General features: G+C 41.9%; 1 long non-coding RNA gene across 1 annotated transcript; it reads right to left on the bottom strand.

Annotated features, from left to right (window-relative positions):
- Window positions 1-310: 310 nt before the first annotated feature.
- LOC130684366 (uncharacterized) lies at window positions 311-6,660 on the bottom strand. The gene is made up of 3 exons (XR_008998615.1): window positions 6,562-6,660; window positions 5,788-5,860; window positions 311-526 (listed from the first exon to the last, which is right to left on the bottom strand). It is a non-coding gene; the product is annotated as an uncharacterized LOC130684366 (long non-coding RNA).
- Between the last annotated feature and the right edge of the window lie 1,570 nt (window positions 6,661-8,230).

Genomic DNA, 8,230 nt, shown 5'->3' with positions numbered 1-8,230 from the left:
CAATGAAACCTTCATACACATGAAAGCTTGCAAGCAGTATATTAGTATACTTCTTTGGTATACTAAGTTTTGGTCTAAGCTTAAAATTTCATACTCAGCAAAGTCCTTACAGAAGAGAAAACCTTTTGTCATGGGCCACTGGGTTCATGACCTATAAAAGCTATGTTGACACCTGTGAATCGCATACACATTATCACTGAATCTTATAAAATTATTACTGTATTTCTAAAGGGTAGTGATTTTTATTAGCATGCTCATCATCATTAATCAGGTTGAAATGTGGAAGAACTTAAAAATACATAGACCAATAAAGAGTTTAATGACTTATTCATTTAAGAGTGTGCTTGAAAGCATTCATCATGGCCCTTGGTTTTGGACATGAATATTTTGGTTCTCAGTGAAAATGAGAGAAAAATATCTTTTATTCTTTCTTTTCAGCTTCTACAGTTGAAAATCAGTCCATGGGCTTGTTATCAATGGTTGGTGATGATATTTTTAAAGTTTCAGATGAAACTGTCTTATGTTTCTGTGACAGAAGGTAGAATTAACGTAAAAAAATGAGAGAAGGCTTAAATTAGGGCCAGGACAGTTGTAAAGCGAAGCAACAGCATATATTAAATTTGGTAACTCTGCTCATTTTAGACTATATTCTTGAATTCATAAATCTATTAATAAAATTTCTAACAGTATCTAGTCATAAAATATTAACTAGATAGAATTTGTAGTAGTGATTTATTTAAGAACATCACATTTTATTGCTTGAGTTGTGGAGCTGTGCACTCACATTCAGGCTTGTGATTGTTAAAATTATTCTATGTCCAAAGATCATCATCATTATTATTTGAGCTCTGGAACCTGGCCACATGCTACACAACATTCTGTATGGAAAAATAACACGCGCTTATTGCACTTGAGCAGCCTGGATAGTGGCTTCTGTTTTTCCTCTTGGTGTCAGCAGCTGCCGTAGTAAACTAAGAAGCTGAGAAGAATCGTGCCAGCCTGAGACTGAGTACTAGGAACTTAAGATCTCGTTCCTAGTTACGAGGCCTTTAGAGCCTGTCCTCCGAGTCGCTGTTTCGCCCTGACTGGTCCCACCCTGGCTTGGTTACTGGACTCACCTTTCACGGTCCCCCTACTGCAGCTATTGGACCTGTACCCTAGCATTGAAAACTCAGGAGTTCCTGAATCCATCTGGTTCTCCACCACGGCAGCTCCTCAGGGGCCACTGAAGGAGCATCGACACACCTCCTCGGCCTGCCACATCTGTTCTCTGTGAATTTAGTCCAAACCAACTGTTCACCCTGGGGGTGTGTCACAGGGATGATATACTGGATACACGGAATGTGCCATGCAGTGCTGAAGGTCGCCTTTAAGAATAATTATGAGCCAAGTTTTAGCTTCAGTGTTTGGTCCACCTGTCCTTTCGGCACCTCCCTAGCCACCCAGGAGCCTAGGACTTAGTGGCTTCCAGGACCTTCCATGACAGAAACTTTTCTCACTTCCTTTCTGATTTGCATTTTTTGGTAATATTTGTTAAAGAGTTACCCAGATAAATTAACTGGTTTTAATGTGAGGCAAATGCTTTGTACTTTGATGTTTTATCCTATTTTGAGATACATACTTTCCCGAAAGTATCACAGGGGTTGACTCAAGTGGTAGCACACACAGGTTGGGGTGAAGCTCCCCCAGTGAGGTATTCCAGGCTGCTGCTCACGTTCTGGGGCAGACGTGTGAGCCAGCCTGGAGGAAACTCAGGTGCACAGGCCAGGAAGAGAGAAAATCACCTGGAAGGGAGTCACAGAGCCCCTCCATCCTCTGTTCTCCAAGTCAATGCCTTTGCCTCCAACTTTACAGGGTAAACATAAGACTCCAAAGAGCAATACCCTGATTTTCTAACACCAGATCTACAGATTGACCTCTTTTCATGTATATATGTTTGTTCTATTCCTTGGACATAATGTCATCTAAGATCAGTCTCTCCCTCTGTGCTGTACTTTCAGCTTCTCCCTGCCCACTGGCTACTTGTCACTGGAACATTCTAAAGCCGGTCTAACGTAACCCTTCCTCAGTCTCATGCTCCCTTCCAGACTGCTCGTCACTCTTCTACTTTGGAGGCAACGTTCTTGAATGAGGTATGAATAATGGCCAGTGATTTTCTTCTGTCTACTAAAATCTGACATTTTCCCCACAGTTCATTTGTTAAGTCCAATATGCAGCTACTCATTGCATGTGGCTATTTATGCTAATTGAATTTTTAAAAATGAACAAATCAGTTCCTCAACTTCACTACTACATTTTAAGTACTCAATGCCCACAGGTGGCTATCCTATTGGACAGTGCAAACATAAAATATTTCTATCAGCTCACAATATTGTATCATATTGCTCCTTAGAAACTATTCTACTTCAAGACACCAGACGTTCATGTTGCTAACCTAATGTACATTTTTGAGTTCTACTTGGTCTGTTAACAGGATTCATCAGTGTTGACCATTCTCTGCTTTTCAAAACACATTCTTTCCTCAGCTTCTCTGACACCCATGTATCCGCGCATGCCTCATTTTATTACACTTCACAGCGTGTTTATTTACCAAGTGAAGGTTTGTAGCAACCCTGCGTCCAACAAGTCTGTTGGCACCATTTTCCACCAGCACAAGCTCACTTCATGTTTCTGTCACATGTTGGTAATTCTTATACTATTTCAAGCATTTTCATTATTATCTGTGTCATGGTGACCTGTGATCAGTGATCCTTGCTCTTATTGTAATTGTTTTGGAATGCCATGAACTTCACCCATTTAAGATGGCAAACTTAATTGATAAATGTTGGGTGTGTTCTGACTGCTCTACCAACTGGCCCTTTCTCTCCCTCTCCCCCCCCACCACTCTCCCCTTCTCCCCTTCTCCCCTCCTTCCCCTCCCCTTCCCCTTCTCCCTAGGCTTCCCTATGCACTGAGACACTGAGTAATATAGTTGTTTGGCCAGTTAATAACCCTACAATAGTCTCTAAGTATTCAAGTGAAAGGAAGGGTGACACATCGTTCACTTTTAATCCAAAGGTGTGATTTAGCCTAGTGAGGAAGGCACTTCAAAAGCCAAGACAGACCAAAAGCTAGGTCTCTTGGGCCAAACAGTTATTCAAGTTGTGAATGCAAAGGAAAGGTTCTTGAAAGAAATTAAAATGTCCCAGAGAACACATGAATGATAAAGTGAAACAACCTTATTGCTGATATGGAGAAAGTTTTCGTGGTCTAGATAGGAGATCAAACCAACCACAGCATTCCCTTAAGCAAAGCCTAATCGAGCTCGGCTTAACTCTCTCATTCTGAGAAGGTGGGAGAGGTGAGGGAGCTGCAGAAGAGGAGTTGGAAGCGAGCAGAGGCTGGTTCATGACACTTAAGGAAGGAAGCTGTCTCTGTAACATGAAAGCACAAGGCGAAGCAGCAGGTGCCGATGGAGAAGCTGCAGCAAGTCATTCAGAAGCTCCAGCTCAGGTCATTACCAAAGGTGCTGCACCAAACAACAGATTTTCAATGGAGATGAGACAGCCTTCTGGAAGAAGATGCCACCTAGGACTGTCATAGCTGGAGAGGAGAAGTCGGTGCCTGGTTTCAAAGGACAGGCTGCCTCTCTTGTGAGGGGCTGATGCTGCTGGTGACTAAACCGAAGCCAGTGCTCACTGACCATTCTGGAAATCTTAGGGCCCTTAAGAATTATGTTAAATCTATTCTGCCTGTGCTCTGGAAGTGGAGCAACAAAGCTTGGGTGACAGAAAATATGTTGATAACATGGTTTACTGAGTACTATTTCAAGCCCACTGCTCAGAAAAAAGATTCCTTTCAAAATATTACTGCTCATTGACAATGGATAATAAGATTAATGTTGTTTTCATCCCTGTTAATACAACATCCCTTCTGTAGCCCATGGTTCAGGGAGTAATTTCAACTTTCAAGTTTTATTACTTAAGTTAAGAAATACTTTTCATAAGGCTATAGCTGTGATAGATGTCATCACAGATGACTGTGATATCCTCTGATGGACCTGGGCAAAGTTAGTTGAAAACCTTCTGGAAAGCGTTCGGCATTCTAGATGCCATTCAGAACATACATGATTCCTGGGAAGAAATCAAAATACCAACATGAACAGGAGTTTAGAGAAGTTGATTCCAACCCTCATGGATGACTCCGAGGAGTTCAAGACTTCAGTGGAGGAAGTCACTGCAGACGTGGTGGAAACAGCCAGGGAACTAGAAGTGGAGTCTGAAGATGTGACTGATGGCTGCATCTCATGATAAAACTTAAGGGATGAGTAGTTGCTTCCTATGGGTGTGCAAAGGAAGTGGTTTTTGATTTGGAACTCACTCCTAGTGAAGTGCTGTGAATATTGTTGGAATGACAAGAAAGGATTTAGAATATTCAGTAAACTTAGTTTATAAAGCAGGAGCAGAGTTTGAAAAGGTTGAGTCCAATTTTGAGAAAGTTCTACTATGGGTTAAATGCTATCAAACAGCAGCACATGCTACAAGGAAATCATTCATGAAAGGAGGAGTCAGTACATGTGGTAAACTTCATTTTGCCTTATTTTAAGAAATTGCATCAGCAACCCCCACCCTGATCAGTCAACAGCCATCAACATGGAGGCAAGACCCTCCACCAGCAAAAAGATTATGACTTGCTGAAAAATCAGATGGTAGTTAGCATTTTGTAGCAATAAAGTACTTTTTAATTAAGGTATGCACACTGTGCAATAGCATTATGTCTAAAAAATAGTATAATCAGCCTCACTTTGCCGAGCTACCCGCTTTGTGGAGGAGGTCTGCCCTGTCTCCAAGGCATGCCTGCCGACTTCCTCCTGCCCCTCAGCAACGCTCTGTCCCCTCCAACTGTTCTCCCTTGGATTCTAATCCTTAAAATTCCATTTATGTGTTGAGAAGTTCCAAATCTCTTTTCTCTTTTTTGCCTAGACTTTCACGATTCAAACATCTCTAAAATCGAATGGGGATTTTTGACCCCTTCCCCCAAACTCACAGTCTGTCTTCTTCCCCCCGGTCTTCCCCAGGTCAGTCAGTAGCGCCATCCTGCATTCAGTCACGGGATAAAAACCTGGTCTCCCCCTGCCGCCACGCCCGCACGAAAGCAGTCTCCCTGTGAAGCCGATCTTAAAGTCACTGCAGTGACCCATTATTAATTGTCAGCTTTTCTGATCTCTCCCATTTTTTATGCACATTTAATCCAAAGCTGTTTTCAAAAATCAGTTGATCATATTCCTCCTTTGACTCGAATCCTTTCAACAGATTCCCATTGTTTTTAAACATAAAAATGAACACCTCGACATTTCCTTCCAGCACAGTCCGCGCTTGCGCGCGCCGTCCCACAGCTCCTCTCGAGCACCACACTCTTTCTCAGCTCAGGATCTTCCGACGCTGTCACCTTACCTGGAGCATCAGCAGCTTTGCGCCCGCCCTCAGTTTATGCAACGGTTTCTCCGAGGCCTTTCCTGACCACATCCCTGGTTGGTTCGAATCTCCCTGTTCAAAGTTCTCCCGGTTCTCTGTTTGCCTTTCTTATAATTTGTTCAGTATTTGGCCATGATGGTAAATATCAAATCAGTTTTGGAATGAAAACATAAGAGGAATGGACTTTAGGGAGAATATGGAGAGAAAAGGAAACATGAACGAAATACAATTTTTAGTATAGCAGAATACCAAATAAGCAAGTCCGGTTTTAAAAACAGCCTTGGATCATTGTTAAAATATTGACCATGAAAAAGTACTGAAGAGAAACACTTACAATCTTTGCCAAGTTGAAGCAACTGTCGGCTGTGCCTCTGTTCAGTTTCCGTGTGTACCAGGATATCCAGAGCCTGTAGGTCACACGGAGAAAGCGTTATGTGGATACACTGCATTCAAAACCCAAGGCATCTGGATTAGGGTTTGTGTGGCTTCATCAATAGTAATTATGATAATGTTACCGTAAGAAGCAGAGGACCAGAGCAATATTTTCTCTTTGATTTTTTCAAATCTCTCTAGCCAAAGACTACACTACCTGACCGCAGCACTGTGAACATGTATTTTGATGATCACTGGGGGAAATGATTTGTGTTTATTTTCAAAAAGTGCCTTTCTCCTTTTTTTTCAGTCTTTGTTGTTGTTTCTCCTGGGCTCTTGTTCTCTGGTGCTGTGTGTTGATATTGAAAGCACTCACATGACAAAACCTCTTTCTCACTAAAGACAAGGTCTTATTTCAAACTGAGAAAATAATTAGAAACCTGACAGGAATTCCTTTGGGAACAATAGTATTTGTAATGAGAAAATTGTACATCATTGAAGTCAAAGGGCTTGGCCTTGGGAGCAGAGAGACACTCAGTTTTGGTTCCAAGGGCTGAGCCCAGCCGCCTATCGCAGCTCTCCTGGATGATGGTTGTACCTTTTCCTGCCCACATATGCCAATCAGTGTCTTTCTGATGTTCTGCTTCAATGCTTATTAGGTAAATTCTGAAGCAGGTACCCATTTCATTATGTCTGGAAAAAATCCAGATACAGGTGCATGAATTAAATCACTCACTTGTGCGTCACTTCAAGCATGAAGTTCAAACTCATTGGAAGCCACAAATTATATGCTTCAGAGACTTCTGCAATTTCAGAGAGGACTGAATTTGAGGGCTGGAGAAAGAAAGGACATACAAGTGCTAAGCTCACTTCTGTCTGCTGGCATCTTGCTGATAGTTTAGTTAGCATCCCAAGGATAATTCTAAAGGTCAGAGGAAAAAGCAGGGGAAATAGTGCTGTGACTCATTCCCACCTCTTGTTTGTATAACAAGGAAAAAAAAAATTAGAATCAGGAGTACAGAGCTTCTTGTAATAATAATTAACAATTCTTAGTCCTGGAACACTTCTGTTACTGAAATGTACTACAACATATTCAAAAATAGAAGGTACCTTTTTTCAAAGGGGAGAACTGCATTTCATCAATAATAAGAAGTAACTGTTAGTAGCTGCAGTGCTATTCATTCACCAGCATTCAGTACCGTCTGAGTGACGGAAATGTGAATTCTTAACATAATTATTTCAGTAATCTATTTGGTGTAGTTCCTGTCATGAACAATAGCAAAACAATAATAAGTTTGTAAATGTTGTAGCTTGATGTAATTGTATAACCATGAGATTTTTAAGCAGTTCAGTTTTCTCTATCCTAGGTCATTTGTTGGGGCAACACGAGCCCTTATTGAAGAGACACATACGACCTTTACTAGCATATGACTCACTGGTTTCCAGATAGAGCTAGTTAGGAACTACTACAGGTAAGAAAGGAAGAAGACTGTCTTTTTTTTATATGCTTCTGGAACTTCCTGTACCTTCCAGTTCTAAAGGAAAATAAATTTGGCTGCTAAGAGATCAGTAGGTATGCAGCCAGAACACACTGTTCAATCCTTACAGCGTGCTTCCTGTTGGGGGCGCCCTCACCCTGCTCTCTCGGTGGGGGATGCACGTCATGAAATCAACCGCTGCGGGACACCTCCCCTTGCGGCTCTACGCAATGACATCAGTGTTTTGGTCTGAACTGTAAGGACTGGGTCAAAGAGGAAAGTATTCTTGCCCAGCACTTTATGCTTCCACCGCTTTCTTTAATCTGTTGGGGATGCTGGGAGAATCTGCTTGATTGGTTATATGTATTTTATGCTTTCTCATTTGAAATGAGAATTTCTCATTTCAGTTTCTCGTTTCTTCTCTTTCTCACACACACGCCCCAAGTAGGTTAGGAGCAGTAGTACTTAAAGGGATAGTTGTTAGAGAGAGGGTTGTGGGGGGTGAGGATTCTCACCGAACAGACCCAGAGCCCTGGCGTGCGAAGAGGGCAAAGGAAGCCGGCGTAGGAAGGCGGTGGCTTCTGCCTCTTTCCTTCTCCTTCCCTCTCCATCCTTCCTCAGACTCGTTCCGCATCTACTCTGGAGCGGACACTCAAAGGGGAAATACAGATAAATGAAAATGACTTTTTAAAAAGTATCTTAACCATATAGTAAGAAAGTAAGACTTGGACATGATTAACCTTGCACATTTCAGGAAGAGGAAAAAAATGGGGAGCGGGGAAAAGTATAATTGTGACTTTATATTTCATATGTTTACATAAAGCCTGACAAGGAAACAGTGACGCATGCAGGAACATTTTCTGGATTGTCATGAAAGAGGAGAGGGAGGTCTGAGTGTAGAGAGAAGAATGCAGTTTAGGAAAGAAA

Source organism: Manis pentadactyla, chromosome 7, assembly GCF_030020395.1.
Source record: "Manis pentadactyla isolate mManPen7 chromosome 7, mManPen7.hap1, whole genome shotgun sequence".
Taxonomy (NCBI): Eukaryota; Metazoa; Chordata; class Mammalia; order Pholidota; family Manidae; genus Manis; species Manis pentadactyla.
This window is presented reverse-complemented; position numbering and strand designations above follow the sequence as displayed.